The following is a 23,375-nucleotide window of genomic DNA, read 5'->3' as shown; positions in this document are numbered from 1 at the left end:
TGGCCGGTGAAATCCGAAAGGTGCTCTTTGGAATGTGGCCCCCTTTGCCCACCTAGGCTGCAAAAAAGTATGGTATCTCTGTACTCAGGAGAAGTTGGGCAATGTGTTTTGCGGTGTCATTTTACATATACCCATGCTGGGTGAGAGAAATATCTCGGCAAAAGACAACTTTTCCATTTTTTTATACAAAGTAGCATTTGACCAAGATATTTCTCTCACCCAGCATGGGTATATGTAAAATGACACCCCAAAACACATTCCCCAACTTCTCCTGAGTACGGCGATACCACATGTGTGACACTTTTTTGCAGCCTAGATGCGCAAAGGTGCCCAAATTCCTTTTAGGAGGGCGTTTTTAGACATTTGGATCCCAGACTTCTTCTCACGCTTTAGGGCCCCTAAAAAGCCAGGGCAGTATAAATACCTCAAATGTGACCCCACTTTGGAAAGAAGACACCCCAAGGTATTCAATGAGGGGCCTGGCGAGTTCACCAAATATTTATTTTTTGGCATAAGTTAGCGGAAATTGATATTTTTTTTTTCTCACAAAGTCTCACTTTCCGCTAACTTGGGACAAAAATGTAAATCTTTCATGGACTCAATATGCCCCTCAGCGAATACCTTGGGGTGTCTTCTTTACAAAATGGGGTCAGTTGTGGGGTGTTTGTACTGCCCTGGCATTTGATGGTCTCCGCAATCATTACATGTATGGCCAGCATTAGGAGTTTCTGCTATTCTCCTTATATTGAGCATACGGGTAATGAGATTTTTTTTTTTTCGTTCAGCCTCTGGGCTGACAAAAAAAAATGAACGGCACAGATTTCTTCATTCGCATCGATCAATGTGGATGAAAAAATCTCTGCCAAAAAAAAAAAGGAGGGGAAAGGCGTCTGCCAGGACATAGGAGCTCCGCCCAACATCCATACCCACTTAGCTCGTATGCCCTGGCAAACCAGATTTCTCCATTCACATCAATCGATGTGGATGAATAAATCATTGCTGGGATTTTATTCTTTTTTTTTTATATATACAAAGTGTTTGCCAAAGCATATGAACTCCGCCACCTCCTCAGCTCATCTGCCTCGGCAAACGTATCTTTTACTGTAGAGGAGAAATCTCGTCTTGCAGCGCCGCATACACCGACTTGCGTGTAATCTGACAGCAGCGCAATGCTTCTGTCAGAATGCACATCAGTGCTGCAGCTAGTCAATCGGTTGGTCCACCTGGAAGGTAAAAAAAAAAATGAAAAAACCAGGCCGCAACGCAATAATTTTATTAACTTTGGAACAGAACATATAAACTTTAACTTTTTGAACTGAACATTAACCTTTTTGCTTACTGGTGTTTTTTTTGTTTTTGTTTTGTTTTTACCTTTATAGAACAAACCTCTCCTTCCCCATGGGTCAATGTGCAAAGCGCAAATTGCCCAAAGATGTGGCGAAGTGCGTTATGCACTTTGTCCCAGGTGAAAGGAGACGTTTGCAGCAGCTGTGAGTAAATGGGCCCTAATAGCCCTGTGTGCCTGTCCTGGTGAGATGTGATCCCTATGCTAGGTGTACCTGTGTGTGGTACTTCCGGAAACACTCCCCTAAGCATAGGGCAGGGTGGTCAGGACAGTCAGGACAGAAATAGCGGGTGTCACGCCTTATTCCACTCCTGCTACAGACACGACATCTTTTTCGGGGTGACGGTTGGGTTGAGGTACCGGCAACGACATTGGGGAAATGTCGCTCGTGTAGACGGCAAACTACACTGGTGGATGGGGCCACGGAACCTCCTGGGTACAGGAGGTTCTCGATGATCTCTTCCTGAAATTTGAGGAAGGATCGTGTTCTCCCAGCCTTACTGTAGAGAACAAAACTATTATACAGAGCCAATTGAATCAAATATATAGACACCTTCTTATACCAGCGTCTGGTTCTGCGGGACACTAAATACGGAGACAACATCTGGTCATTGAAGTCCACCCCTCCCATGTGAAGGTTATAGTCGTGGACTGAGAGGGGCTTTTCAATGACACGGGTTGCTCGCTCAATTTGGATTGTCGTGTCTGCGTGAATGGAGGAGAGCATGTAAACGTCACGCTTGTCTCTCCATTTCACCGCGAGCAGTTCTTCGTTACACAAGGCAGCCCTCTCCCCCCTTGCAAGACGGGTGGTAACGAGCCGTTGGGGGAAGCCCGCGCGACTAGTTCGCGCGGTGCCACAGGCGCCAATCTGTTCTAGAAACAAATGCCTAAAGAGGGCCACACTTGTGTAGAAATTGTCCACATAAAGATGGCACCCCTTGCCGAATAAGGGTGACACCAAGTCCCAGACTGTCTTCCCACTGCTCCCCAGGTAGTCAGGGCAACCGACCGGCTCCAGGGTCTGATCTTTTCCCTCATAGACATGAAATTTGTGGGTATAGCCTGTGGCCCTTTCACAGAGCTTATACAATTTGACCCCATACCGGGCACGCTTGCTTGGGATGTATTGTTTGAAGCCAAGGCGCCCGGTAAAATGTATTAGGGACTTGTCTATGCAGATGTTTTGCTCTGGGGTATACAAATCTGCAAATTTCTGGTTGAAATGGTCTATGAGGGGCCGAATTTTGTGGAGCCGGTCAAAAGCTGGGTGGCCTCTGGGACGGGAGGTGGTGTTGTCGCTAAAATGCAGGAAACGCAGGATGGTCTCAAATCGTGTCCTGGACATAGCAGCAGAGAACATGGGCATGTGATGAATTGGGTTCGTGGACCAATATGACCGCATTTAATGCTTTTTAGTTAGACCCATGTTGAGGAGAAGGCCCAGAAAAATTTTAATTTCGGAAACTTGGACTGGTTTCCACCGGAAAGGCTGGGCATAAAAGCTTCCCGGGTTGGCGGTTATAAATTGTGTGGCATACCGATTTGTTTCTGCCACAACTAAGTCTAAAAGCTCCGCAGTCAAGAACAGCTCAAAATATCCCAGGGCCGAACCGATCTGAGCTGTCTCAACCCGAACTCCAGACTGGGCGGTGAAAGGGGGAACTACAGGTGCGGCTGAAGTTGGGGACTGCCAATCAGGGTTTGCCAGCACCTCAGGTATTCTAGGGGCTCTACGGGCCCGTCTTTGTGGTGGCTGCGACGGGGCAACTACTGCACGTGCCACCATACCAGCTTCAACTGCCCTTCTGGTGCTCGCTACTTCACCATGTTGTATGGCAGTGCTGGTACTAGGTCCAGGAAGGGCTGCGCTGCTGGTGTATGCCTTACCACGTAATCCGACAGCGCCAGTCCCACTCTGCTGCTCTTGAAGCGGATCCTGAGCAACCTGTGGTCTAGCGACACGGGGCCGGGTACACCTGGTGCTATCAGGGACCTCAGCCTCCTCGTCCGAACTTTGGGTCAGAGAGCCACTGCTTTCTACAGGTTCATATTCTGACCCGCTAGATTCATCAGATGAGGGTTCCCACTCCTCATCTGACTGGGTCAGAATCCTGTAGGCCTCTTCAGAAGAATACCCCCTGTTTGACATTTAGGCAACTAAATTTAGGGGTATTCCCTGAGACTACCCAAGAAAAAAAGCAAGCCTGTCTTACAAATGGGAGGCTAGCGAAGTACCGGAGGCCGCTGCGGTTGATAAAAAATATCAAAACTGATTTTTTTATCGCCGCAGCGCGTGTAAAGTGAATGTGCAGTGATCAAAAAATATATATTTTTTGTCACTGCGGTGGGGCGGGCGTGGGTGAACGCACGTGTGGGCGACCGATCAGGCCTGATCGGGCAAACACTGCGTTTTGGGTGGAGGGCGAACTAAAGTGACACTAATACTATTATAGATCTGACCGTGATCAGTTTTGATCACTTACAGATACTATAAAAGTGCAAATGCTGATTAGCGATACGCTAATCAGCGAATAAGGGACAGCGGTGCGGTGGGCTGGGCGCTAACTGATCCCTAAACTACCTAACCAAGGGGCCTAAACTATCCCTAAAACCTAACAGTCAATACCAGTGGAAAAAAAAAATGACAGTTTACACTGATCACTTTTTTCCTTTCACAAGTGATTGACAGTGGCGATCAAAGGGGTGATCAAAGGGTTAATTGGGGTGCAGGGGATGATCTGGGGCTAAAGTGTAGTGTTGGTGCTACTCACTGTGAAGCCTGCTCCTCTGCTGGATCCAACCGACGAAAAGGACCAGCAGAGGAGCAGACAAGCCATATAACAGATCATATTTACTAATATGAACTGTTATATGGCTTGTGATTCGATTTTTTAAAAGTCAGCAACCTGCCAGCCACGATCATTGGCTGGCAGGTTGCTGACGAAATACTCCTTTAACTTTTGCCGGCCCGCGATGCGCATGCGCGGGCCGGCTCTGACCGAAATCTCGCGTCTCGCGAGATGACGCACGGATGCGTCCAGGAGGAATGAATCAACCACCTTCCGGACGCATCCGTGCGTTAGGTGGTCCGGAGGTGGTTAAGGTGAAATAGGGCTGAGTCCTTAACGGGTTAAAGACCAGTTCAGGTCTGAAGTCACTTTGTGAGGCTTACATAATAGAAATCATCCAAAAATGACCCCATTTTAGAAACTACACCTCTCAAGGTATGCAAAACTGATTTTACAAACTTTGTTAACCCATTAGGTGTTCCACAAGAATTAATGGAAAATAGAGATAAAATTTCACTTTTTTGGCAGATTTTCAATTTGTATCAATTTTTTCCAGTTACAAAGCAAGGGTTAACAGCCAAACAAAACTCTATATTTATGGCCCTGATTCTATAATTTATAGAAACACCCAATATATGGTCGTAAACTGCTGTATGGGCACACGGCATTGGGCAGAAGGAAAGAATGCCATATGGTTTTTGGGAGGCAGATTTTGCTGGACTGGTTTTTTGACCCCATGTCCCATTTGAAGCCCCCCTGATGTACTACTAGAGTAGAAACTCCCAAAAAATTACCCCATTTTGGAAACTACGGGATAAGGTGGCAGTTTTGTTGGTACTATTTTAGGGTACATATGATTTTTGGTTGCTCTATATTACACTTTTTATGAGGCAAGGTAACAAAAAAATAGCTGTTTTGGAACGGTTTTTATTTTTTGTTATTTACAACGTTCATCTGACAGGTTAGGTCATGTGGTATTTTTATAGAGCAGGTTGTTACAGACGCGACAATACTAAATATGGCTATGACTTTTTGGTTGTTTGTTTCAGTTTTACATAAAAAAGCATTTAAAAAATTTTTTTTTTAAATTGTGTCTACACATTCTGAAAGCCGTATTTATTTTAATTTTTTGGGCAACTGTTTGATTGGTGCTATTTTAGGGTGTATATGACTTTTTGATCGCTTGCTCTTACACTTTTTGTGATGTAAGGTGACAAAAAATGGCTTTTTTGACACGTCTTAATTTTTTATTTTTTTTATGGTGTTCACCTGAGGGGTTAGGTCATGTGATATTTTTATAGAGCAGATTCTTACAGACGCGGTGATACCTAATATGTCAACTTTTCTTTATTTATGTAAGTTTTACACAATGATATAATTTTTTAAACAAAAAAATCATGATTTAGTGTCTTTAGTTTTTTCAGTTTTTGGGCGATTGTCTTAGGTAGGGTATCGTTTTTGCGGGATGAGATGCCAATTTTATTGGCACTATTTTGGGGTGCAAAGAAAGACAAAAAAGGGGGGTCAGTCAGCGCATACCAAAGCGCAGGAGCACATTGCTATGGCAGGGAACAACATTAACCGCCTCACGTCCGCCCATAGGATATAAACGTCCTATGGGTGGACGTCTATTTCTGACAGCACGTTTTAAAGCGTCCTGTCAGAAATAGCAGCTGCACGCTAATCGTGCAGCTGCTGATCGGGTTGCCCGCGGTCAGTGACAGCAGGGCAACCCAGAGAGGAGGCAGGGACAGTGCCCAGGTGTCCCTGCCTTCACGATCGCTGCAGACACAGCGCTCACCGAGCGCTGTGTCTGCAGAGCAGGAAGCGCTGTGCGCTTCCTGTTCCGGCCCGGCGGTCATGTGACCGCCGGGACCGGAGAGTGCAGGAGCTGTGTGAGGTCTCTCAGAGACCTCGATCAGCCCTGCTGTGAGGCTGTACAGCGCAGGATTGCTGCTGTACAGCCTCTATAGGGGTGCATTTGTCCTGTAACTGGGGCTACAATCTCAGCCCCAGTTACAGGAGAAATCAACTGTGAAAAAAAAAAAGAAAAAGTGAAGCAAATGTCCCCCAGAGGTCTTGTATGACCTTATGGGGGACGAAAAGTGTAAAAAAAAATAAAAAAAATAAAGGGTTGAAAAAATCAAATAAAATAAAGTTTCACATGTAAAAAAAAAAAAAGTTCCCAAGTTAGGAATAAAAATAAAAAATTAAAAATAGAAAAAATAAAGTAAAATAGACATATTTAGTATTGCCGCGTCCGTAAAAACCAGCTCTATAAAAATATCACATGACCTAACCCCTCGGATGAACACCGTAAAAAATAAATAAAAAAAACTGTGTCAAAACAAGCAATTTTTGTCACCTTGCATCACAAAAGGTGCAACACCAAGTGATCAAAAACGCGTATGTCCCACAAAATGGTACCAATAAAACCGTCACCTCATCCCGCAAAAAATGAACCCCTACATAAGAAAATCTCTCAAAAAATAAAAAAACTATAGCTCTTAGAACATGGAGACACTAAAACATCATTTTTTTGGTTTCAAAAATGCTATTATTGTGTTAAAGTGAAACAAATAAAAAAAAGTATACATATTAGGTATTGCCGCGTCCGTAAAAACCATCTCTATAAAAATATCACATGAGCTAACCCCTCGGGTGAACACCGTAAAAAAAAAAAAAAAAAAACTGTGTCAAAACAAGCAATTTTTGTCACCTTGCATCACAAAAGGTGCAACACCAAGTGATCAAAAACGCGTATGTCCCACAAAATGGTACCAATAAAACCGTCACCTCATCCCGCAAAAAATGAGCCCCTACATAAGAAAATCTCTCAAAAAATAAAAAAACTATAGCTCTTAGAACATGGAGACACTAAAACATCATTTTTTTGGTTTCAAAAATGCTATTATTGTGTTAAAGTGAAACAAATAAAAAAAAGTATACATATTAGGTATTGCCGCGTCCGTAAAAACCATCTCTATAAAAATATCACATGAGCTAACCCCTCGGGTGAACACCGTAAAAAAAAAAAAAAAAAAACTGTGTCAAAACAAGCAATTTTTGTCACCTTGCATCACAAAAGGTGCAACACCAAGTGATCAAAAACGCGTATGTCCCACAAAATGGTACCAATAAAACCGTCACCTCATCCCGCAAAAAATGAGCCCCTACATAAGAAAATCTCTCAAAAAATAAAAAAACTATAGCTCTCAGAACATGGACACATTAAAACATAATTTTTTGGTTTCAAAAATGCTATTATTGTGTAAAACTTTAATAAATGAGAAAAAGTATACATATTAGGTATCGCCACGTCCGTAACAATCTGCTCTATAAAAATGTCACTTGACTGAACCCCTAAGGTGAACGCTGTAAAAATAAATAAATAGAAACTGTGCTAAAACAACCAATTTTTTGGTCACCTTGCCCCATAAAGTGTTATATTGAATGATCAAAAAATCATATGTACCCAAAAATAGTACTAATAAAACTGGCACCTTATCCCCTAGTTTCCAAAATGGGGTCACTTCTTGGGAGTTTCTACTGTAAGGGTGCATCAGGGGGCTTCAAATGGGACATGGCATCTAAAAACCATGTGGAGTTCCTTTCCTTCTGCGCCCTGCCGTGTGCCCATACAGCAGTTTACGACCACATGTGGGGTGTTTCTGTAAACCGCAGAATCTGGGTAATAAATATTGAGTTTTGTTTGGCTGTTAACCATCGATGTGTTAGAGAAAAAAATTGATTAAAATGGAAAATCTGCCAAAAAAGTGAAATGTAAAAATTTGATCTCCATTTTCCTTTAATTCTTGTGGAACGCCTAAAGGGTTAACAAAGTTTGTAAAATCGGTTTTGAATACCTTGAGGGGTGTAGTTTCTACAATGGGGTCATTTATGGGGGTATCCACTATGTAGGCCCCACAAAGTGACTTCAGACCTGAACTGGTTCTTATAAAGTGGGTTTTGGCAATTTTCTTAAAAATTTGAAGAATTGCTTCTAAACTTCTAAGCCTTCTAACGTCCTAAAAAAATAAAATGACATTTCCAAAATGATGCCAACATAAAGTAGACATATGGGGAATGTTAAATAATAAATATTTTATGAGGTATCACTTTCTGTTTTAAAAGCAGAGAAATTGAAATTTAGAAAATTGCGATTTTTTTTAAATTTTTGGGTAAATTTGGGATTTTTTCATAAATAAAGGTGAAATATTTTGACTCAAATTTATGACTATCATGAAGTACAATGTGTCACGAGAAAACAATCTCTGAATGACTTGGATAAATAAAGGCGTTCCAAAGTTATTACCACATAAAGTGAGATATGTCCGTTTTGCAAAATTTGGCCTGGTCAGGAAGGGGGCAAAGGGCCCAGATGGGAAGTGGTTAAAAGACAAGAACATGCAATGCGACAACTCACTGCGCTGACTGACCCCCCTTTTTTGTCTTTCTTTGCAGTTTGTACTGGAGGTGTGGCTGCCTCCTTAGTCATGCACTCCTGACCACCCTGTCTGTCCTATAGGCTGATTTTAATTAGTGTTAGTACATAGTCAGGCCTGCTCCCCTTCACTCACTGAAGCCATGGCACCAGGAGTGAGATGGTTTGTGGACTATCACTGCAGTCCTTGGTAGCCATTTGGCGCCGGTGGTGTTGTGGAGTGGGCCTGCTGTGGAACCTACACTCCTTGAAGTGTATGGTAGCCGTCATGGCACCTAACAGGTAGAATTTAGTGTAGGAACGCCTTGACGTGCGGCAGACGGGCTCAAATAATTTTGTACAAAACGATTTGCCAAGTATCTCTCACTTATAGTGTAGCACTTGTAATTATTATGAAATTTTGTACTCTATATTGCAGTGAGTTGTCGCATTGCATGTTCTTGTCTTTTAATGTTGTTCCCTGCCATAGCAATGTGCTCCTGCGGTTTGGTATGCGCTGACTGACCCCCCTTTTTTGTCTTTCTTTGCAGTTTGTACTGGAGGTGTGGCTGCTTCCTCAGTCATGCACTCCTGACCATCCTGTCTGTCCTATAGGCTGATTTTAATTAGTGTTAGTACATAGTCAGGCCTGCTCCCCTTTACTTACTGAAGCCATGGCACCAGGAGTGAGATAGTTTGTGGACTCTCACTGCAGTCCTTGGTAGCCATTTGGCGCCGGTGGTGTTGGCCTGCTGTGGAACCTATACTCCTTGAAGTATATGGTAGCCGTCATGGCACCTAACAGGTAGAATTTAGTGTAGGAACCCGTCTAACAGAGATCGCCTTGACGTGCGGCAGACGGGCTCAAATAATTTTGTACAAAACGATTTGCCAAGTATCTCTCACTTATGGTGTAGCACTTGTAATTATTATGCAATTTTGTACTCTATATTGCAGTGAGTTGTCGCATTGCATGTTCTTGTCTTTTACTATTTTGGGGTGCGTATTACTTTTTTATCGCTATTACACTTTTTGTGATGTAAGGTGACAAAAAATTGCTTTTTTGACACCGTTTTTATTTTTTATTTTTTTTTACAGTGTTTACCTGAAGGGCTAGATAATGTGGTATTTTCCTAGAGCAGGTTGTTATGGATGTGGCGATACCTAATATGTATACTTTTTTTATATAATTAAGTTTTACACAATATCAGCATTTTTGAAACCCAAAAAAATCATGTTTTAGTGTCTCCATAGTCTGAGAGCCATAGTTTTTTTTTATTTTTTGGGCGATTGTCTTAGGTAGGGTATCATTTTTTGCGGGATGAGGTGACGGTTAGATTGGTACTAGTTTGGGGGGCATACACCTTTTTGATCGCTTGGTGTTGCACCGTTAGTAATGTAATTTTTTTCAGCACAGTTTTTTTGTTTTTTTGGACTGTGTTCATTTGAGGGGTAGGGTCATGTGATATTTTTATAGAATCGGTCGATACGGACAAGGCAATACCAAATTTCTACTTTTCCTTTTTTCCCTATTTTTTCTTTTTAAAATTACTTTATTTTTGGAAAAGAATGCTTTACTTTTACTTGAAACTTTTATTTTTTGTAAAACTTTATTTTTTTTACTTTTTAATTTTACTTTGGGGGCTCTGATCCCCTTTACAATGCATCACACTTCTGTATTGTGATACATTGGCTGTAAGTGTATTACAGACTGAGTAACTAAAAGGGGAAATTATTTTCTTAAGGCCGATTACACAGGCCAATTCAGTAGGCATTTAGCAGGAACTCTAGATAATTTTCTGCATATCAGAGGAGGTGAAAGCTGTATTTACATGCAAAAATCATCTTTTCTATATGGGGACGAGTGATCACTATTGTGCATTATTTCTGGGCAGCAAATCCCCTTTTTACGAAGGGTGATCTACTGTCCAAAATGATGATTTTTGAGTCCAAGTCAACTAGGTAAAACTGGCTTAGGACTGGAATCTACACAAAGAAAATAATTTCCCCTTTTAGTTACTCAGTCAACCAACTGACCACTCGCTCTAATTGAATTAGACTCTGCTGACTACTACTACATTTAAACACAGCTAGTCTGAATCATATACTGAATCATACCAAAGAGGTTTGGCCTTTTAAGCCAAATCCAGCTGTAGATCATAAAGGGAGGGAAAGTATAAGGGTAAGCCCAAATGGTGAGGCCATGTACCTGTTTTTAAGGAATCAAAATACAATAAAAGTCTATTCTCCATAGTAGTAAATGGGTAAATTCCTTTTCAGTGTACACTATACAGGTTTGATAATGGTGGTTAGGCAGCTATTGTTATTAGTCACATGATATCAACTGTCTAGCTGCTTGCTGTCATTGTAAGCCTTTTTAATGGTACTGTCAATCTGAAAACAGTTAATTCAAGAGTTTTTCCCTGTGATCTGTGCAACTCTGTTTATCTTCCTAGTAAGGCCTCTTTCACACTTGCGTTGTCCAGATCTGTCGTGCACTCCATTTGCCGGAGGTGCCCGCCGGATCCGTAACACCGCAAGTGAACTGAAAGCATTTGAAGACGGATCCGTCTTCAAAATGCGTTCAGTGTTACTATGGCACCCAGGACGCTATTAAAGTCCTGGCTGCCATAGTAGTAGTGGGGAGCGGGGGAGCAGTATACTTACCGTCCGTGCGGCTCCCGGGGCGCTCCAGAATGACGTCAGAGCACCCCATGCGCATGGATGACGTGATTCATGCGATCACGTCATCCATGCGCGTGGGGCGCCCTGACGTCACTCTGAAGCGCCCCGGGATCCACACGGACGGTAAGTATACTGCTCCCCCGCTCCCATCTACACTTTACCATGGCAAACAGGACTTTAGTGTCTTGGCAGCCATGGTAACCATTCAGAAAAAGCTAAACGTCGGATCCGGTAATGCGCCGAAATGCGTTTAGCTTAAGGCCGGATACGGATTAATGCCTTTCAATGGGCATTAATTCCGGATCCGGCCTTGCGGCAAGTGTTCAGGATTTTTGACCGGAGCAAAAAGCGCAGCATGCTGCGGTATTTTCTCCGGCCAAAAAACGTTCCGTTACGGAAATGAAGACATCCTGATGCATCCTGATGCATCCTGAACGGATTTCTCTCCATTCAGAATGCATGGGGATAATCCTGATCAGGATTCTTCTGGCATAGAGCCCCGATGACGGAACTCTATGCCGGAACACAACAACGCAAGTGTGAAAGAACCCTAAGTATCAAAGAAAACAGTAATTAAAGAAAAAAAAGTAAATACAAACATTAGTGTTGAAGCTGTTGAAGTAGTTCAAGGAGAGCAGTTCTGCAACCAGACACTTCCTCTGCCAGTCAGGGGAATGTCAGCTCCAGTAAGCAGGATACCAGGAGAGCAGGGCATGCCAGACAGCTGCTGGTAGTGGGATACTAAATTATTAGGGGTATAGATAGGGCAATCTGTCACAAAGGCCAGGATCATCAAATGATGTGTTGTCTTCCTGGCACTCGAGTTCGACATATCACGGATCGGGATGACAGACTACTGGGAGGGCTGGCGAAGATCCAGCATTCATGGTCCATATTGGAACCAATGGCAAAGTTATATAGATACTGTAGGTGGAGTGTCCTTAAAATTGATTTTAGGAATTTAGGTCACAAGCTTAGGGCAAGGTGTTTTCTGAAATACTACCTATACCACCAGCCACAAAAGAAAGACAGCTGGAGATTAGGGAAGTTAACAAATGGCTCAAGAAGTGGTGTAGGAAGGAGTGGTTTGGATACCTGGAGAATTGGGCCGACTTCTTTGTCGGCTACAGGCTCTACTGTAGGGACACTACAGGCCTCAATGGGAAGGTGCCGCTGTTTTGGGGGAGAAGATGGCTAGAATATTGGAGTGACAAAGTGACAGGATGACATAGTGTTGAGGTAGCAGCAGCATCAGGAGACCACAGAGTGACCCGGTGACAGAGTGGGGAGGTGGGTGACAATACCAGCACCAGCTGAAGATGGTGGGTGAAAGAAAGAGCACTTGCCATCAGATGGGTGGCATCAGACGGGTGGCAGCATCAGAATAGTAGCTAAGGCAGGAAGCAGTGTTGGTGTGGCATCATGGATGATCTAGTCTGATGCATCAGGCATTGGTGGGTGGAAATCCTGGCTGATCCATGCCTGATTCATCTTGACAAATGTCAGTCTCTCCACATTTTGGACAGGTGAGTTCTTCTTGGGGTAACTATGGCCCCCACCGCACTAAACACCCGCTCTGATGCCACACTACTGGCCGGGCAAGGACAGCTTTTCCATGGCAAACTCTGCCAGTTGCGGCCACTAATCCAGTTTGGCTGCCCAGTAGTCCAGCGGATCTTCAATGTGGGGTGGCAGGGTACTGTCCAAGTATGCCACCACCTGCTGGTTCAGGTCCTTCTCCAGGTCTAGCTGCTGCTTCTGCTGCTAGTGAGTAGTTTCTTCACTAGGCTGGTGAAGAAAGCTGCTCATCAGCGACTCTAGACTCAAGTTGCTGCTGATGGAGCTGGAACTACTCCCACCACCCCACCCTGCCACAGCAGCCATTGCAGAGAAACGTGAGCGCAGAGGGCCCCCTCGATTAGACCTGTGCGAGGATGGACGATGGCGCAGATAGGCAGCAGCCCACTTACTATATAGGATGTCTCTATAGTAGTTCAGTTTGTCCTCCCTCACAGCAGGTTTAAAAAAGGCCCCCATTTTGGACCAGTAGCGAGGGTCCAACAAGGTGAAGAGCCAGAAGTCATCCCTCTGCCGAATGGTGGCAATTCGGCTGTCACTACACAAGCAAGTGAGCATGCATTGGGCCATTTGTGCAAGTGACTCGGAGGAACTCCCTGTCTCCATCTCCACTGCATACTGCCGAGGTGTGTCTGGGTCCTCTGCCTCCTCTTCCTCATCGCCCTGAAGCTCCTCTGGCTGCTCCTGCCCCTCCTCTCCTGTCACCTGTGTAGAAAAAACACCCATTTCACTACACATTGCTTGTGCTCCCATGTCCTCTTCCTCCTCCTCCTCCTCCTCCTCCAGTTAAACCCCCACAGGGCTCATGTGGCCATGAGATTGAGGCACCACGTCTCCAGTCCGCTGACCAGCCAGATTTACCAAACGCTCCTCTGTCTCAGACAGCCCCTAGCCGACAGAGGGAGAGGACGGTTGTCCCTCCGATTGTAGGGGGTTACCCAAAACAGAGGGGCCAAACGCTCCTCTGTCTCAAACAGCCCCTAGAAGACAGAGGGAGAGGACGATTGTCCCTCTGACTATAGGGGGATGCCCAAAACAAAGGGGCCAAGTGCTCCTCTGTCTCAGACAGCCCCTAGCAGACAGAGGGAGAGGAAAAACATTTTTTTTCTATTCCAAAAAAAAAGTTACCTTCTTAATGCCAGCGTCCGTCTCAGAAAACCCCAAGGCCGCATGATATAAGTATGGCGGCCCTGAGGTTGCTGCGGATCCACTTGGGGCCTGAACCTCCCGGTTGTAATCCTTCTTGAAGTGGTCCCGCATTTACCGCCACCGAATCAGAACCTTTTGAACTGTGGAAAAAATAAATTGTATGCAGTTTATGTTTACTACACTATAACTTTAGATAAAATACAAATTGCTGTAATTACCACATTTCTGAACATATCTCCCTCCAGAGCCGATGGGTGTGTTGATGGTCAGCATGGATGCGGTCGGTGTGGTCTCACCTCCACCAGTTGGATGAGGATGAGCCGGAGGATGATGAAGAAGACCAGAATAAAGCACATACTGATTAATGCAGTGAATAAAACAGTATTCCAAACTCCAAGCATTGCTTGGAGTAATAACCGGCTTCTGAATTCTATGGTGCCTTCTGTTATTCTATTATTATCTTAGCAAGGGCTATACCCCTAAACCAGAATAGTTGCTCAGCTTTATTTTTGTTTATCTCTGGGAGGTTACCAAGGATCACGTAATCAATACAGGCTTCATATTTCAGAGGGGAGCTGTTCTGCAGTTTCCTGAATATTTTAATCCAGTAGTCTTTTATACCTGGGCATTCCCACAGTAGGTGTTTATAATCTCCTCTATCCTTATGGCATTTATAGCAATTTGGTTCTTTGTCTTTGTAGATGGTAAATATTAATAATGGTGTATAGTATAGACGGTGTATTATTTTCAAAAGGATACATGTATGGGCTAGGGAGACTGTGGACTTTTTAATATTTCTGTAAACAGTATCCCACGGAGTCGGCTCTATACTTTGCAGGTCTTTTTCCCATTTTACTTCACTTTTAAATGTGATCGATTTTGTATATTCATATTTTAATTTTGCATAAATATGTGATATAGCCAGGGGTGTTTAGTGTCGTATCATAACAGAAATCTAAGAAGGTGTTGTGTGCGATATTTAAATAATTCTTATTTTTAGTGTGCTGTATAGCGTGTCGTAGCTGTTCGTATCGAAATATATCGATAAATCCAGGTGTAGTGTCTGGAAGGATTTCAGTTAATGGTTTAACCTGTCCTTTGTGAAAAACCTGTGAAATTAAGTGTATCCGCTGTTTTTCCCAATATTCAGTGTCCACTAACTGCCTAACTTGCGGTAAAGTAGCATTCCCCCAAAGAGGGGTAAACTGAACCGCTTGAGATAATCCGACCATGAGCCTAACTTGTTTCCAAATGCACCTGAGCATTCTACTGGAAGGGTTTACTGTTGTTTTCTTCTCAGTAGTTCCAATTTCAAGAATATGAAAAAGATCTTCCCAGGGTCTACAGTGCTCCCTAAATATTAGCCGTATACAGTTATTCTTTCGGTTTATATCCTTTGAGAAAGGGGACAGATAGTCGTCCTTCTTCTTTGTATAAGTATTGTAATTAAATTCTAACCCGTTTGCGACCCCATATTAATTTATTAAAAAGAGTCTACAGTTTATTAAAAAACATGTCTTCAATCGTTATTGGACTTGCGTTTAGTACATATAGCAACATTGGTAATAAAGTCATTTTTATGAGGGCGATGCGATTGATTTGTGACAAGGGGAGATTTAACCACGTTCTAATTTTTTCCTTTACTTTATTTATTATTGGAGATGTGTTCAATTTCGTGTAGTGCTCCAATTTGGTCCCTATATGAATGCCCAGGTATAACAGAGAGTCTGATGGATCCAATATATTAACCCAAAAAATGTGACCCGGGGGGACAGGACGTTTTAATGGGAGAAATTTGGATTTTTCCCAGTTTATTTCGTATCCTGATAAATGTCCAAAATCATCCATGTTTTCCATAAGCCTGGGTAGAGAAGCATACCCCCTCCTTAGAAAGAGCAAGATGTCGTCTGCATATAAGCTTATTTTGTCGGCTTCTCCTTCACACCCAAAGCCCTGTATTTTCTCATCTGCTCTAATTTTACATGCCATAGGTTCCAAAAACAACGAAAAGAGCAGAGGGGAGAGGGGGCATCCCTGACGTGTTCCTCGAGTCAAGGGGAAGGACGACGAGTATTCCCCATTGATTCGGATTCTGGATACAGGATTTTGATATAAAATCTGAACCCATCTAGAGAAGTATTCACCTATTTTCACCCGAGTCATCACTCTCCAGAGAAAGGACCACTCCACCCTGTCGAAGGCTTTGGCCGCGTCCAAAGACAGGATGGAGCAGTCCTCCCCCTCTCCCGTCTGTATATTCAAAAAGGTTCTCCTTATGTTGTCCTGTATATTCCTTTTAGGGATAAACCCAGTTTGGTCAGCATGGATGATTTTGTGGATTACAGTTTTTAATCTGTTGGCTAACAGTTTGGCTAGGACTGTATAATCTGTGTTCAACAGAGAGATGGGTCGATAAGAGGTTGTTATTAATGGGTCCTTCCCCTTTTTGGGGATTGAAGTAATAATTGCTTCCATCCAGGAGGGGGGTAAAGAACCCAATGTTTAGGATTGGTTTAGTACTTCCAACAGTAGGGGAAGATTCGTTCCCGCATGTTTACTATATAGTTCGAATGGAAAACCATCCACCCCTGGAGTTGTATTACCCTTAATGAATTTCAACGTAGATTGTAACTCAATCAGTTGAATCGGTCTATTCAGCCATTCGATGTCTTGTTTGTCAAATTCTGGGATCCTAATATCTAGATATTGGTCTATTTTCTCTCCCTGCTCTGTAGGCCCCGCCAGATATAGCCCGGAGAAGTATAGGGTGAATTGCCCTAGTATATCATCGGGGTCTCGCAAGATCCTCCCTGCACCCGTCCTAATACTGTTAATTTTATTACTCCCTCTTTGGTTTTTTTTATTATTGTAGATAACAATCTACTTGGTTTCCCGGATTCACTAAAAGGTTTTTTGCCCTAGAAAAAACATTTTATTCTGAGCTTTTTTGTATAGGTATTGTTTATATTCATCTCGCGCCTTTTTAAGTTGGTGTTGTTTTTCTGAGGTATTTATCTGAATGATCTCCTGCGTTAACTGATTAATCATCCCTTCTAATTTTTTGGGGGTTTGGGCGAAGGAGTTCTTCTGTTTCCTGATTTGAGATGAGTATATACCTCGTAGGTAAGCCTTTAGTAAATCCCAAACCATATGGATGTGTGTTGAGTTAATATTATCAATCCAAAAGAGTTCAATTTCTGTATTGATCATATCTATATCTCCTATTAATGTCATCCAATAGGGGTTGAGCTTAAAAATCCTATTTTTGTTGGGATTTTTTCGCCCATCACCAGCATCGGGCACTCCTCTCGTATTGAGACATAGTCCATCAATTTGCCTAACACAGTAGCTGTGAACGGGGGTGGGATGTAGATGAACGCAATAATATTCCTTTGGCCCTGCCAGTAACAGTGGAGAAAAATATACCGACCCTCTTGATCAATTAATTGTTCTATTGGGGCATAGTCTACCTGTCTATGGACGTAGACACTGATTCCACGAGAATATGTAGAGTGGCAGGAGTGATATTCATATGAAGCCCATCTCCTTCTGCCGAGCGCCACCACTTTTTCATATGATAAGTTTAATTAATTGAGTACTCTAATAAGAACTAACTAAAAAAAGTTTTCCCTTATAAAATATCTTCAGACCCCTGTGCCATCAGTCCTGTGTGCCATCAGCTCCCCTCAGTGCCATCACCTCCCCCCTTGCCATCAGCCCCCCCTCAGTGCCATCAGCTCCCTCAGTACCATCAGCTCCCCCATGCCATCATCCCCCAGTGCCATCAGCCCCCCTCAGTGCCATCAGCTCCCCCAGTGCCATCTGCTCCACCATGCCATCATCCCCCCCGTGCCATCAGGTCCTAGTAATATAATACAGCATTCCATAAAAAGCATTTGCTGTCAAAAGTCATACCTGATGGTGTAAATGTGATTATGTGTGCTACCTCATAAATGTTATTAAAGGAGCAATGAACTATGCATGTTACTAGACAAGTCTTTTGAGAGAATGTATTCATATGCCGCATGAATAATTTGGTCCATTGTTGGCTTTGTGCCACAAAAATTGCTGGCACCAAAATTTGCAAGGATGAAATAGCACTACAGGATTCTAAAAAAAAAAGAAAAAAAAAGGTCATTTTTTTTACTCAATATGGACTGTTCAAACAATCATAACACCCTTGGAAGCCTCCCAGATACTGATAGTATAGAATATGGCAGTATTTTATGGAGTTTTTTTTACAATGTAACCCCTCCTTCGCAAAAAAATAAATAAATAATGCAGCTGCATTACATTTAGAATATAACTAGTAAAATTGTTCATTTAGTACATGCAGAATAAATTAGAAAGAAAAGGGGAACATATTTAATGTTTATGTTCTAATTTCTAAAAGGTCACCTGTTTTTTGGTATTCATATATTAAAGCTGCAAAGGCTATGGTTACATATAATTACATCAAATTAGCCTATGATTAGTAGAGATGAGCAAAGTATTAAAAAATAAAATTTGCCTGCTTCGCCAAATTTTGCAAAAAAGTTTGCATTGTAACTAATTACTTTGTCACAAAGTGCATTTCTTTGTAAGTAGTGGGTGCAATGACAGGGAGTGGTGATTTCACTGCTCCCTGTCACTGTACCCCTCAGATGCCTCATTCATAGCTGATAACAGCATCTGACATTAATAACAGTGTACATTTTTTAAAACATTTTTTAGTTTATTTCCTCACAAAGAATTGGTCGCCACCATCTTGATTAAAGATGTAGCGCAAAATATGGTGCGGCCTGTGATGATGTCATCACGTTGGCCAGCATGGTGACATCATACATCATTGCGCATGGGATTTTGTGCTGGCCTGTCACAATCAAATGCATGCAGTAAGTATAATTATATTTTTTTTATCACCATTCAGGGAAAATCGATTCTTTACCATGACGCTCGACAAAATTCGGCTTCACGACGAATCGAATTTTCCCTGAAAAAAATAAATGCAATTGGAACCAGCTTAAACATTACAGTATCAAACTATTTTTATGATGACCCATAAAAACTAACAAGAAAAAATACATAATTATCATATTTTAATAATATTTGTTTAGTAAAAGCTTAGACATCAAACCTAGTAAAAGTGTGCTATAATAAACGTTCTTAATAATCAAATGGTAATCAAATGTCTCCTATTTCCTTTCATTCGCACAAGAGTGTGATTGGGTACTCAAGGTCTGTGCCTACTATAATGTGAGAGAGTGGCTGGAATTGATATTGGGTTATGCAGTTCAAACTACTAAAAGACATAAATTTCACTGATATGGAGGCCTCTGGCTGGTTCTGTTGAGGGCACTGATTTAGTGACATCCATGCTACATTGTTAAGGGGTAAGGGGGAATGTGGAGAGAGACTACCTGTTTCCATGCCATAAAAGCCTACCTTGAATCCTTACAAATGCCTCTACAATATTTTTCGTAAAACATTTGAGTCAAACATGTAGTTACCACCTCTCATTAAAATATTGCATTTGCTTCTACTGAATTTCCTAAATAGCATTCTATCCAAAATACCACATAACATTCCAAAAGTAAGAAAAAGTAAGTTATGCAGCTGAATATTAAGCAAACAATATAGTTTATTTTAAAAGTTTTCATTTTTTTACACAATGCAATTACAATATCACATTTTCTCTTTTTTTAATATACATTTAATTATGTAAAACCTAAACATTCAAATAAGCACTAAATGTTATACCATTAAACAGTATGAATACAAGTAAAGCAGAGTTCAAGAAAGTAATTTAAGAGAATACACTCTAACACAATATACGATTGTGACCATCAAAGCTTAACAACATTTCTGAAGCTAAACAAAATAAGCAAACACATGGTAGGCGCATAAGTTAACACATGGTGGGAAAATATGCTTCAGATATAGGTCATAGAACAGTCACAACATATTTCCTGTAAAAATATTTTTTCTAGTACATTTGCAAATCTGTAAAAGCTTTTAGATAAAACCAAATGCTCAACTAAACAACTCTGTTTAAAGAATCTTTATAAATAACAATCAAATTTTAAAAGTGTCTTTATTAGGGATGAGCGAACCCGAATTTTGGGGTGTCCGTGACACGAACCCGAACATTTTCGTAAATGTCCGGTTCGGGTTCGGTGTTCGGCGCTTTCTTGGCGCTTTTTGAAAGGCTGCAAAGCAGCCAATCAACAAGCGTCATACTACTTGCCCCAAGAGGCCATCACAGCCATGCCTACTATTGGCATGGCTGTGATTGGCCAGTGCAGCATGTGACCCAGCCTCTATTTAAGCTGGAGTCACGTAGCGCCGCACGTCACTATGCTATGATCAGTATAGGGAGAGGTTGCAGCTGCGACGTTAGGGCGAGATTAGGCAGATTAACTCCTCCAAAAGACTTCATTCTGTGATCGATCTGCAGCTGTGGATCATTGAAGTGCTATTATTGACTTGCTCACTTTTTTGAGGCTGCCCAGAGCGTTTTTAGATCACTTTTTTTCTGGGGTGATCGGCGGCCATTTTGTGACTTGTGGTGCGCCAGCACAAGCTATCACCAAGTGTATTTAACCATCGATAGTGTGGTTATTTTGTGCTATATCCTACATCAGCTGCAGGCTGAGCCTGTGTCACCGAAGTGCATTTAACCATCAACAGTCTGGTTATTTTTTGGCCATATACTACATCAGCTGCAGGCTGAGCCTGTGCCACCGAAGTGCATTTAACCATCGACAGTCTGATTATTTTTTGGCCATATACTACATCTGGTGCAGGCTGAGCCTGTGTCACCCAAGTGCATTTAACCATCAACAGTGTGGTTATTTTTTGGCCATATATTACATCAGGGGCAAGTTGAGCCTGTCACCCAGCGCATAAAAAATAGACCTGACATTTCTATTCAACCAAATCTGTACTGTTTTAGCTGGTCAAGTTATTTGTAGTGACCGTAAAAGCACACTTTTTTTTCTGGGTTGAAAAACCATTCCCAAATTTGCCATTCTCAAAATAACTAGTTTCTGGTATTTGAGGCCTACTTGAAATCTATCCCAAAAAGAATATCTTACATTGAAGCTAGTGATAATGTCATTCAGAAAAACCTAAGACACACGCTAGCGTGCAGATAGAAATCTGATTCTGTGATTAAACCTATACCTGTCACACAGCGCAAAAAAAAACAGGCCTCACATCTCTATTTAACCAAATCTGTACTGTTTTAGCTGGTCAAGTTATTTGTAGTGACCGTAAAAGCACACTTTTTTTTCTGGGTTGAAAAACCATTCCCAAATTTGCCATTCTCAAAATAACTAGTTTCTGGTATTTGAGGCCTACTTGAAATCTATCCCAAAAAGAATATCTTACATTGAAGGTACTGATAGTGTCATTCAGAAAAACCTAAGACACACGCTAGCGTGCTGATAGAAGTCTGATTCTGTGATTAAACCTATACCTGTCACACAGCACAAAAAAAAACAGGCCTCACATCTGTATTTAACCAAATCTGTACTGTTTTAGCTGGTCAAGTTATTTGTAGTGACCATAAAAGCACACTTTTTTTTCTGGGTTGAAAAACCATTCCCAAATTTGCCATTCTCAAAATTGTGGTGAACGGGAACAATGAGGAAAACATCTAATAAGGGACACGGACGTGGAAATGGTCGTGGTGGTGTTAGTGGACCCTCTGGTGCTGGGAGAGGACGTGGCCGTTCTGCCACAGCCACACGTCCTAGTGAACCAACTACCTCAGGTCCCAGTAGCCAGCAGAATTTACAGCGATTTTTGGGGGGGCCCAATGCCGTTCTATGGATGGTATGGCCTGAGCAGGTGCAGGCATTAGTCAATTGGGTGGCCGACAGTGGATCCAGCACATTCACATTATCTCCCACCCAGTCTTCTGCAGAAAGCGCACAGATGGCGCATGAAAACCAAGCCCATCGGTCTGTCACATCACCCACATGCATATCAGGGAAACTGTCTGAGCCTCAAGTTATGCAGCAGTCTCTTATGCTGTTTGAAGACTCTGCTGCCAGGGTTTCCCAAGGGCATCCACCTAGCCCTTCCCCAGGGGTGGAAGAGATAGAATGCACTAACGCACAACCACTTATTTTTCCTGATGATGAGGACATGGGAATACCACCTCAGCACATCTCTGATGATGACGAAACACAGGTGCCAACTGCTGCGTCTTTCTGCAGTGTGCAGACTGAACAGGAGGTCAGGGATCAAGACTGGGTGGAAGACGATGCAGGGGACGATGAGGTCCTAGACCCCACATGGAATGAAGGTCGTGCCACTGACTTTCCCAGTTCGGAGGAAGAGGCAGTGGTGAGACCGAGCCAACAGCGTAGCAAAAGAGGGAGCAGTGGGCAAAATCAGAACACCCGCCGCCAAGAGACTCCGCCTGCTACTGACCGCCGCCATCTGGGACCGAGCACCCCAAAGGCAGCTTCAAGGAGTTCCCTGGCATGGCACGTCTTCAAACAATGTGCTGACGACAAGACCCGAGTGGTTTGCACGCTGTGCCATCAGAGCCTCAAGCGAGGCATTAACGTTCTGAACCTTAGCACAACCTGCATGACCAGGCACCTGCATGCAAAGCATGAACTGCAGTGGAGTAAACACCTTAAAAACAAAGAAGTCACTCAGGCTCCCCCTGCTACCTCTTCTGCTGCTGCTGCCTCGGCCTCTTCTGCTGCTGCCGCCGCCTCAGCCTTTTCCTCCGCCTCTGGAGGAACGTTGGCACCTGCCGCCCAGCAAACATGGGATGTACCACCAACACCACCACCTGCGTCACCAAGCATCTCAACCATGTCACACGGCAGCATTCAGCTCTCCATCTCACAAACATTTGAGAGAAAGCGTAAATTCCCACCTAGCCACCCTCGATCCCTGGCCCTGAATGCCAGCATTTCTAAACTACTGGCCTATGAAATGCTGTCATTTAGGCTGGTGGACACACACAGCTTCAAACAGCTCATGTCACTTGCTGTCCCACAGTATGTTGTTCCCAGCCGCCACTACTTCTCCAAGAGAGCCGTGCCTTCCCTGCACAAACAAGTGTCCGATAAAATCAAGTGTGCACTGCGCAACGCCATCTGTGGCAAGGTCCACCTAACCACAGATACGTGGACCAGTAAGCACGGCCAGGGACGCTATATCTCCCTAACTGCACACTGGGTAAATGTAGTGGCGGCTGGGCCCCAGGCGGAGAGCTGTTTGGCGCACGTCCTTCCGCCGCCAAGGATCGCAGGGCAACATTCTTTGCCTCCTGTCTCCTCCTCCTCCTACTCAGCTTCCTCCTCCTCTTCTTGCACCTGCTCATCCAGTCAGCCACACACCTTCACCACCAACTTCAGCACAGCACGGGGTAAACGTCAGCAGGCCATTCTGAAAC

Source organism: Bufo bufo, chromosome 1, assembly GCF_905171765.1.
Source record: "Bufo bufo chromosome 1, aBufBuf1.1, whole genome shotgun sequence".
In the NCBI taxonomy this organism is placed as follows: Eukaryota; Metazoa; Chordata; class Amphibia; order Anura; family Bufonidae; genus Bufo; species Bufo bufo.
The sequence above is the reverse complement of the archived record's forward strand: the minus strand, read 5'-3'. Positions refer to the sequence as shown.